The sequence below is a fragment of the Gavia stellata genome, chromosome 1 (assembly GCF_030936135.1).
Source record: "Gavia stellata isolate bGavSte3 chromosome 1, bGavSte3.hap2, whole genome shotgun sequence".
Classification (NCBI taxonomy): Eukaryota; Metazoa; Chordata; class Aves; order Gaviiformes; family Gaviidae; genus Gavia; species Gavia stellata.
The window spans coordinates 93,842,417-93,853,648 of record NC_082594.1 but is presented as its reverse complement, the minus strand read 5'-3'; positions in this window follow the sequence as shown (position 1 = coordinate 93,853,648).

Genomic DNA, 11,232 nt, shown 5'->3' with positions numbered 1-11,232 from the left:
TTCCAGGTAGAGCTGGAGTAAGGTTAGGATAGCATAACCTCCCATGCATAAAGGCAGAGGCCAAACTAACCTGGCTTTGTGCGGGACTGAGGGAGAGGAGCCCAGCTTGCAGCCTTTCGGCAGGGTACCAGGCTTTATGATCTGCCAGTCTGGCTCTGGGACTGGAACACAACTATCATCTATTTGCTTCTCCCTGTGTGGCTAGACTTCTCTTCCCATGGCTTCAGATCGACTGCCTTTACACATGCCTGTGATAGCCTGGGGTAACTCTTCTCTGCCTGGAGAGAAGGACTTCACCAGAATCTGTTGACCAGCAATTTTCCACCCAAAAAGACGTCTCGAAAGATGTGAGAGGGAGGGCGGTTTTCTCCTATGCTCTTATCGCGCATCGCCTAGAAAACTTCCAGCCCAGACCTGGCAAACCGAACTTTCCCCGGAGGAGCTGCAGCTGGGGGAAGCCGGCGGTTCAGCAGCCTGTGGCCGCCCGGAGCGCTGCACGCTGCGGCAGCGCGGCGCGGCAGTGCCACCCCCCGGGCAGCACGGACCGGCCCAGGCGCAGCACCCCGAGCCGGGACCCCGCATCGCTCTGGGGTACAGCTCAGCTGAGGGTGCTGGAGGAGACGTGCCCGTTCTGTCCCAGACCTCCCCAGCGCACGCGCCTGCCCTCGTGTCCCCTTTTCTATCGCATCCCTGTTCCAAATCTCCTTCCTGCTTTTCCCTCTCTCTTTCAGTGCTGGGCTGTCAAATCCCATTTCTAATTAGCAGCTCACGGTCACAGTCTGGGAAAGGACCTGCGGAGATCAATTAGCCTACCTCCGTGCTTCCAAATAGGATCCACTAGAGCCGTGCCACGCCTGACACACGTTTACATCACCGCTTCCACAATTAGAAATGAGTGAGGTGCCGCACAGCCTGCTAGAGCTGTGCTTTAGCAGCTCGTGACCAAGAAGAGTGTGCTGTGCGAAGAGGAGTCCATTTAAAAATGCATGAGAGGAGAGGTCTGCTCGGATGGTGTAGTGGACTGGGCCAGGCATTGGGGAGTGAGATGTGTGTGGGTCTGCGCGTGTTGCCTTTTGCAGCAGTCCCTGGACTGATTCTGGCAGAGAATCTCGCGTGCTTTTTGGGGGGGGAGAGACCTTGTTGTTCTGCTGCCCAAGGGATGCTGGCGTAGCATGCAGGGTGGTGGGCAGTGGAAAGGCATGAGGCAGGTTTTTACTTAGGTGTCTGTTGAGGCACATTTCATTTGTTAGGCTACATGCAGTACTTCTAAAGACACTGGGAGTCTGTGAAGTTTTTCTAAAAGACCTGTAAAAGTTGAGGAAGAAAACAAGCCCACTGTCAGTAAATGTAAGTTTACATTTTGTATTAAATGTTAACCCACCACTCAGGGATCAGGACTTCCACAGGGAAATATTTTAGGTGATAGTAAGTCAGAAACAAGAATGAAGGTCACTGATGTGAAACTTAGGTAAAATATCAGCACAACATTGATTCACTGGCCACCATGGCCTACAATCTCCAAACAACAGCTTTTTTTTTCTCTTTTAACTAAAAATGCCACTTCCTCATTCTTTCCCTCAGGATCCCAGCTCCCACTCACATGGCCCACTGCTGACTTTTGCAGCTATGTAACTCCCTGATGGACCTGAAAATCTGGCAGACTTGACTCATCACAAGCCTTCTGGTGTTAAAGAGAGGCAAGCTGGCTTGTGATAGCATTTCCCTATTGCTCCACATCTATCACCTGTCTCTTATCTTTGACTTTGAAAAACAATCTTTGAAAATTAGTCTGTCTTTTTACTGCATTTGCACAGTGGCTAGAGTTGGATCCATGACTTGCCTGCCTGCATGTTATGATACTATCCAAGGAGGCAGCCTGGGAGCATGTATGTCCACATAAAAGCCATCACTTCACAGAAGGGTCTATAATCCCAGCTATAAGCTAAACCTGCACCATGCTCTGATACAGCTTTATCCGTTAGCTGGCTGGGTGTCTTAGTGTCTGTGTTACAGCAGTGGAAGAAATAGCGTCAATATAACTACACAGCCATAGAAGTATTCCAGTATCCTCATTCACACATAGGAACAGCTACCCAGGTGTGAATACCATAGTGCCTAACTACACAGGTCTATATTACTTTACATTGCTGTAGTTTGTCTTATAAAGTACAAATGAGTGCTATGACAGCTTTTTTCTGATTTTTCTCTCTCCCAGGTCTCAGCATGGGGGTGACAGGATGACCCAGTTCAGCATCAGCAGATGCCTGTCCATGACCAGACACCTGACAGGTACAGCCTCTGGGTCAGTCCCCGTTTGTACCAAGGATTTTTAGTTTTCAATAATATCAGTAGGGGAAACACTGAGGAATGATGTCATGCTTAATGCACATGTCTAAGCAAGATAACATGACACAATGAACCGTGGCATCAAGGCTTTTGCTTAAAGCTTTTGCTTAAAAATTATCCTTCAGCTAAATTTCTAAAATGTGGTTCATCCCTGTCCCAAGACTCAGCAGGAAGCCTATATGCTGCTAAATCATATTTAAACTGCCTCTTAATATAGAATTACACTGCTCCAGCCACACAATTACTGGATTTATATATTTCCCTTTGCTCATTTGTCAAGATAAAGCTTTTTTACTTCTGGATTTGCCCTCATAACTTGGACACTTGTCTGAGAGTAGTTTGCAAAGCCCTACCTGGCTTAAGTTACACTCAAGAGAAGCTTGGAGGCATCCATCCATCCATCCATCTCTTTGGAAAACTTAATAAAGACACAAATGACACACAACCTAATCTTTGAACTGGGATGACTTTCTTCCAGGCTGAATTACCATTGGATTAATAGCTACTGAAGCCTCTTGCTGCAAGACTGTTTACAGCACTTTAAACATACACACATCTCTCCCCCTCCTGTAATACATTTTTAGCACTTCCAGAGAAACCACTATTAAAAGTGAAATTAAAGTAAGTGAGTTAGATTGGGGAATACAATTTCCAAAATAGAATCATAGAATCATTTAGGTTGGAAAAGACCTTTAAGATCATCAAGTCCAACCATTAACCTAACCCTGCCAAGTCCGCCACTAAACCATGTCCCTAAGCACCTCATCCACACCTCCAGGGATGGTGACTCAACCACCTCCCTGGGCAGCCCATTCCAGTGTCTGACAACCCTTTCAGTGAAGAATTTTTTCCTAATGTCCAATCTAAACCTCCCCTGGTGCAACTTGAGGCCATTTCCTCTTGTCCTGTCGCTAGTCACTTGGGAGAAGAGACCAGCACCCACCTCTCTACAACCTCCTTTCAGGTAGTTGTAGAGAGCGATAAGGTCTCCCCTCAGCCTCCTCTTCTCCAGGCTAAACCACCCCAGCTCTCTCAGCTGCTCCTCATAAGACTTGTACTCCAGACCCCTCACCAGCTTCGTCGCCCTTCTCTGGACACACTCCAGCACCTCAATGTCCTTCTTGGAGTGAGGGGCCCAAAACACCTCACTGAGAATTTTGCTACCTGGCAGGGAGGGTCTGCCGTATCATACTCCAATCCTTTGCCAATAATTTTTTCCATCCAATATGCTCTTACACATGCTAAAAGTGCATGGAATTTCTTGTTAATGAGTGATATGCTTAAGACCATAGACAGTTTGTGGTTTTTAATTTTAGATCTATTAGTAAATCTTCCCTTTCCCTTGCCAGTTTTTTTTTCTTTTTCTTTTCTTGCTTGAAGAGACAACTGCTCATTTGCTGTTACACCCTGGAAAGAACAGTGATGTATGGTTTATTAAGATAGCAGCTCAACCACATAAGCCCTTGATTGCTATAGGACGAGTGATTTATAGGTGTTCACTAATGGATTCCTGCTCAGGGCCCTTGGGGGCTTCCATTTCATTTTGTACCAATGGCGAATTATGCTGAAGAGTCAGGTGTAATTGGCAGTTGAGTCGTTTGATAAGTTAATGGTACCGCACTCTTTAGCCTTCCCTGACTTTGCCTTACCATCAATCTTTATGGCACAACATCAACATCATTACTGACGTTTGTATTTCACGGTGAGGCAGAAGTAATTTTTCACTTATTACATTCCTTGCCTGTTCCCACCTGATAACCTGTCTCCCCTACAATGTTCTTACTTTCTTCTTACTCTAAAGCAGTTTGGTTCATTTGTGATGCACACAGCCAAATCACCATGAATAAGACTTAGCATGTGCAATGCCTTCGGTTTCTCTAATCGATTATATTTTATCTTTCTGTAAAGAACAGACACTGATTTTTCAGGACATCACATCTTGTCAGCTGATGAAGAAAACATGATCCAAACAGGGACCAGCCAGCTACCACATGTTGTTACAAACTGTCTGATATATTGCACAGGTCATTGTTTTTCTTTACATGCATAAGGAAGGTAGAATCAGCTAAGCAAACTGCACGTATCATGTCAGTGGTAGTACTTCTGTTCTGACCATTAGCATGGAAATTACCTCTTTGTGCTGAAATGCAGAATCAAAACTAATGTGTGTACTGCAACACAATGTATATAATTAAGACTATGCTGGTATTAAAACAGACGAACAATGAAGAAATGTAATTTTTTAAAAAATTAGTCTATGTCTAAATTAGGGAGACTCTCTCAGTTTCTGAGGCTGGGTACACTGCCTGGCTATATCTGGACTTCTTATTGGGGCTTGGACCATGCACCTTAGAGAACATCACTGGATAAATCTAGATGCACGTGTTTCTGAGTTGCCCCATACACTTCTGTAGGTTTGCAAAGACATTTTATTATTTTCATAAAATATTTCTTTTTCTTATGTTTGGCCTTTTTACTCCTTGTTGCTTAAAAATCAAGAAGAAAGGGGGACGGGGAGAAGCCCACAATAATCCACAAACACAATGGAAGAAAATGTTTAAGAAACACCAAATTACTCTGCAGTTGTAAGGCTCCCTTGCTTTCCTTGTAGGTCCAAAGCTGGTGCTACTCCTTTTTGAAAATCTCTTTTCCATTCTATTTTTTTTAATGACACCTGCATGCTTTTAAGTTACTGTACTGCCCACTATTATTAAAATTTGCAATGTGGCAGTGAAGAGTTGACACACTCCATGAGTTCAGCCCTTTTCATGGCCATGCAACTTTGGCTCTAAAGAGCAGCCCTACTGGAAAATGCAGCCAAGTGTTTCACTGTGCCTTGTTTCTCCATTTCTATTTAAAATGACCACCATGAAGCAGCAGAGAGGAAGGAGGAGTAGCTAGGACATGTATTCTAAAGAACATAATTGGTGTTATGAGGGCCACCAACTGCAAAACTAAAGCAATTGCAAGCACCCCTCTTTTCTGTTAGCTGCTGAGTTTAGTGCACATCTTACTGCAACACAGATTTACAAGAACTGCAGAACCATGCATAAAGACAGCAAAATGCAACACTGGTACCTCGTCTGTAAGGTGTTGTGCTCCTGTTCTGATATTTAGCTCCCACTCTAGAAGCCAGATATGAATTAATCTTCACCTTGACTACCTCTGGCATTGCTCTCCATCTGAACCCATCCCTGATGATTTTCCTGAAAGTATCTGTGGCTGATCAAAGCTCTGTACTGACAGGGCACATTAATCAGATGAAAATAATACCTGATGAAAGAATTTTCAGAAGTTAGTATCTGTAACATTTATTCCCTGTCACTTTGTTTGCTCTGTTAAAATAGGAACTTAAACAATTACGAACGTGAAAGCACAGAACATGTGTTTAGGAGGCTGGTTTTAGTTCATTAAATCAGCTTTCACCTTCAGACCCAAAATGTTACAACTATGATGTTATTCCAGAAGAATCTAGGTAAGCAACATCCAACTAATTAGCACCTGGCCCCTGCTCAGATGTGTTTACTCATTAATGGTAGTCTGTGATTAGAAGCCTTTACACACAGCAGCATTCACATCTGAATAGCAAAATTTTCATACCTGAATACAGACACTTCTTTCTGCAAAACTGAATTTCAGTGGCAAGAGATTTTCCTTACGTCTGTGAGAAATCCAGAAAAGGATAAACTGTTCTTCTTTTGCAGGAGATGAAGCTGTTCGTTCAAGGCAGAGATTCAGTGAAGTTCACATTGTCATTTTGATGCTCTTACCTTTCATTTCAACTTCAGTTTTGCGGTGAGCCCAAGAGACCTAACAGTTTTATTACAATAATTTTCCTTGGTCAGTAAGAATTACATAATCCTTAACACCTCTTACTTTTCAAGTCTTCCATCTCCAGTGAATCAAACCTACCACCTCTGCCAAATAACTACATATTCATGTTTCTGTGATGATTCCTGAGTGACTAAAGGCAGTCACCTCAACTGCATTTTAAAATACAGGATTATAAATATCCACTATGATACTTGGCTTACAAATATCTCGGTTCAAAATCCTGTTTTCTTTGGTACTTAAGCCCTTCAAATAGGCAGGAAGTAATATAAAATAGTTTATTGTTTTAGGCTAGACATTATCAGCTGCTATGGGAAAAAATATAGGAACTACTAAGGAACTAAAAAAAAAAATCCCCCAATTTTAATTCTTTTAAAAATTAGAATACAGTTTACCAACCCAAAGTATTCACCAATTCTGAGCCAGGTTACAAATGTCACCAGATTGGCTTGCAAATAATGAATCTTTTTAAAAAAGGGTTCATTTTAGTTGTCGTGCATTTTTCAGGTCTAAAAAACCCTTGTCTTTTATTAGAATGCTTAGAAACTTACTTCAGATAAGTTGTTCTGCAATCAATGGAACAATACAGAAAGTATAATGCCCTGTAGAGTCCATACTGCATCCTTTAAACTGAAGTGACTCCTATTACCTCCCATGACTTTATGATCTCCTCGTCTTTCCCTCTGTACCTCTTCATCCCCACAACTTCTAGTCCTCTTTCACGCTAAGGGCAAGAGGTAGCAGGCATGTGTACAAACCTGTTTTATTTCCTCAGATATCTGCCCTCAGAAAAATTTAGATTAATATGTTTATCGATGATCTAGATGAGGGGATTGAGTGCTCCCTCAGTAAGTTTGCAGACAACACCAAGTTGGGAGGGAGTGTTGATCTGCTTGAGGGTAGGAAGGCTCTGCAGAGGGATCTGGACAGGCTGGATCGATGGGCCGAGGCCAACTGTATGAGGTTCAACAAGGCCAAGTGCTGGGTCCTGCACTTGGGTCACAACAACCCCATGCAACGCTACAGGCTTGGGGACGAGTGGCTGGAAAGCTGCCCGGTGGAAAAGGACCTGGGGGTGTTGATCGACAGCTGGCTGGATATGAGTCAGCAGTGTGCCCAGGTGGCCAAGAAGGCCAACAGCATCCTGGCTTGTATCAGAAATAGTGTGGCCAGCAGGAGCAGGGAGGTGATCGTGCCCCTGTACTCGGCCCTGGTGAGGCCTCACCTCGAATACTGTGTTCAGTTTTGGGCCCCTCACTACAAGAAGGACATTGAGGTGCTGGAGCGTGTCCAGAGAAGGGCGACGAAGCTGGTGAGGGGTCTGGAACACAAGTCTTATGAGGAATGGTTGGGGGAACTGGGGTTGTTCAGCCTGGAGAAGAGGAGGCTGAGGGGAGACCTCATCGCTCTCTACAATTACCTGAAAGGAGGTTGTAGTGAGGTGGGTGTTGGTCTCTTCTCCCAAGTGACTAGCGACAGGACAAGAGGAAATGGCCTCAAGTTGCCCCAGGGGAGGTTTACACTGAATATTAGGAGAAATTTCTTTCCTGAGAGAGTGGTAAAACCCTGGAACAGGCTGCCCAGGGAGGTGGTGGAGTCACCCTCACTGGAGGTGTTCAAGGAACGTGTGGACGTGGCATTGCGGGACATGGTTTAATGGGCATGGTGGTGCTGGCTGATGGTTGGACTTGATGATCTTACAGGTCTTTTCCAACCGTAGTGATTCTGTATTTCCGTAATGTGTCCAATGTATGTATTGGGGAGAACAGGGCTGACAGAGAAACAGTGTGGTCACATAAACTTTTCTTTAAGACACTATGTTGAAAACAGAAGTTATCAACGTTGTGCCTAAATCTAAAACATCAATGAAAAATTTCAATCTACATTTGATTAAAAAAAATATATATATATATATATGTTGGATACTCATTTAAAAATCATCCCTTGGGACTAAAAATAATGTCTATAAGAAAGGATTAATTACTTTCTGTTTTAGGGAGCGCAGCTCTTACTAGCAGATAGTGGTATCCATCACCACCAGGACTTCTAAAATCCTTTCTCACTGCTGCTCATTTAAGTGATATGCACACATTACAACTTGTTACAATGTATCTATTTACACCTGTATTTATAAAATACACATGTATTTTATATAAATTTAAAAACACTTAAATGTGTTACAAAGTTTTTATGCATTCATGTGCCTCCACAATAGTCCTCAGCATGGATTTTGCTGGCTATTCCCAAAGTCAGAGACAAGCACATGGTAAATCCAGATGAGCATGAAACAAGTGTGCAGAAAAACCCTAAAAGATCCTTTATAAGGTAATGATTTCTTTCTGATTCCCAATGTAAACCAACTAAATATGCTCATCTTGACAATAAATAACCTACATAGATCTTGTTCTGTATAACACTGGTCTCTTAAACTGCCTGCCTCCTACAAAATTTTCTACTGAGACAACCAGCCAGCTAAAAAGCATTGGAAACACCACTGGTTGGAGGTGAGGAACTCCCAAATCAATCACAGATTATTCTTCTGTCAGGTCTGCTTGAAAACATTCCTCCTACTGTGTGGTAACAGAGGAAAGTGTGCTATATATATATATATATATATATTTCTGAAAACAGAGGACTAAGAACTGATACCAACACAACGTAAGGGAGTGTTTCAACATTTTAATTTGTGTTGTTTTACAAGTATAAAAGAAAACCTATGTATCAGATCTTGCACACTCTTATACACATGAATAATCCTTATTGAGCAATCCTTTGCGTGACTCAGGACTACTCAAGTGAGCGGAGTTTTTAACAGTAGCCCTATACCCTTCCATTGAACACATACACCTCTAACATTCATAGAGGAGAGTAAAACTACAGTAACCCTGCAGCAAGAGGTCAGTCATTCATACACATACATCCTTTGTAGCTAATACTATCCTCTCAGTGCAGCCACTGGGTGTACTGATAACAACGCTGCCTAGAGTGTCATTACCCTGACAAAAACTGCCTCTCATAGCATTATAGCACACTTCAGAAAAATAAGCTTGTCCTTTGAAACACTGGTCTTAACAGAGTATCTTTGTCTCTATGACTCCCTCTCATACCTTCTTTCCACTAGCAATGGCAGCACAGCTAGATCAAAACATACATAGAGCAGAAATACTGTTAGTTAATGGGCACTCCATGCTGTGGTGACATGAGGCACAGCAAAAGCAACGGCCCTCGTGTTGATGGAGTGTTTAAACTGCATTTGGTTAATCTGCACAACTGAGGCAAAACCATATGACAGTAATACAACCCACACAAATCTTTTTTTTTTTTTACCCCCTCTTATAGCAGTGATTTAAATATTCAGTTCCCTATGCATGCACTTCAGGAGATTTGTATAAAAACAGGAAGTAATATGGCACACTCTAAAAATATGCATATACAGTAGTCTTCATCATTAGTATGTGAAGTTAAATGGTACTCACTAAGTATACATACTGGACTCCTAGTTGTGTAACTTTCCTACTGTTGACCTCACTGTAGCACAAGCATTTCACTGGCTGAGGTTTGTGAAGCTCCCACTGTTTCCAAATGGCAAAAATCACAACTGCACCATCACTTACAATGTCCAAAGTCTGCTTTGAGGATGCGAGAGCTCTCTTTTTAGATATGAAGTACTTCTACATATGAACCACCTTTTTTTTTTTTTTTCCCAAAGACTAACATTTCAGACCTAGGTAAATCTGTAGAGAGGTAACAACCATAATTCCCTGATTATTGATGGATATCCAACTATAAAGTCAGATACTCCATTTTAGCTAAGAACACCTGAAAATTTGGCCCTGTGTGCTGAACTCTGCAGGTCTGGAAGCAACAGTTACATGCTCACTTGCTCCTTTAACTCACTACTGAAAAAAAAATTAAAAATCTGAAATACTCTTCTACATCTAGAAAAGTACAGAGAAATACTATACTGTACTTCTACATACAGAAGTACAGAGAAATACTGTAGTGTCTTCAAGGAGTCACTTCACTATTCTATGCTCCTCAGAGAGAGAAATTAGAACTGAGATGTTGGTGTCTTCCCCAGATACGTGAGGTACATTCCCATGGTAAGCTCAGGCCAAAAATTCCCATTACCACCCACCAATAATTTAATGAGATCTACATACACATACCACACACAGACACTTATTAAGCAAAATAAAAATCATAACTCCATTATAAAACTAAAGTATGAAGACAGTAATTTACAGTACAGTAAAAAAACAAAACAAACCCCAACAGCTTAGCTCTTTGCAGCACTGCCTGTGACATATTTCATTATAAATGACCTCAGACCTGAACTTGAAGCACTTCTAATACCATGATGCTGATGTCATCCCTACTAAAGAACTTCTTCGCCTCCATCGTATCATCACGGAGGATGTGCTTAGGCCACTAGGAGATGCTTTGGGTCGTGAATTATTTGTTTCCACTAGCAGCCATAATGTGTAATACTCAAAAGAAATGCAAGGTGCTAAGCAAACAAAGTGCAAAAAGCTTTCACTTAATTTTTGAAAATACAGCTGGCTTTGTGTATTTCCACGAAATTCTTGGGTGTTCACCTGCTAAAGGTTTCTCAGCAACTTGCAAAATATAGAAATACTCTTATTTGTGATGATATAGTGCATAGAAGAAAAAGTCAATGACTTCCATTTCGTCTTTCAGATTTCAAGTCTGCGGTACTTCTGAGGTAAAGAAGTCAGAGGGTTTTGAACTACTGACATTAAACTAACCATAACACATGACAGCTTCAAAAAGAAGTACTCAGCGCCTTCCATCCTCACATAACAAGTCACTGAGTTGCCTGCTTGGTGTACTACCAACCCCCTGACAATCAGGGTAGTGCTCATCTTTTAACTTCAGCCATCTAAAAGGGAGATGGGTAGTCAAAACTAATTGTCAAGGCATTTGGTTAACACTAATAGGTCTCCAGAGAACGATTCATATCACCCGCCTTAGAGGACTTTTTAAGATGGGTTGAACTACTCCCTGGAGGTGTGCTCTGGAGAGCACGTAATG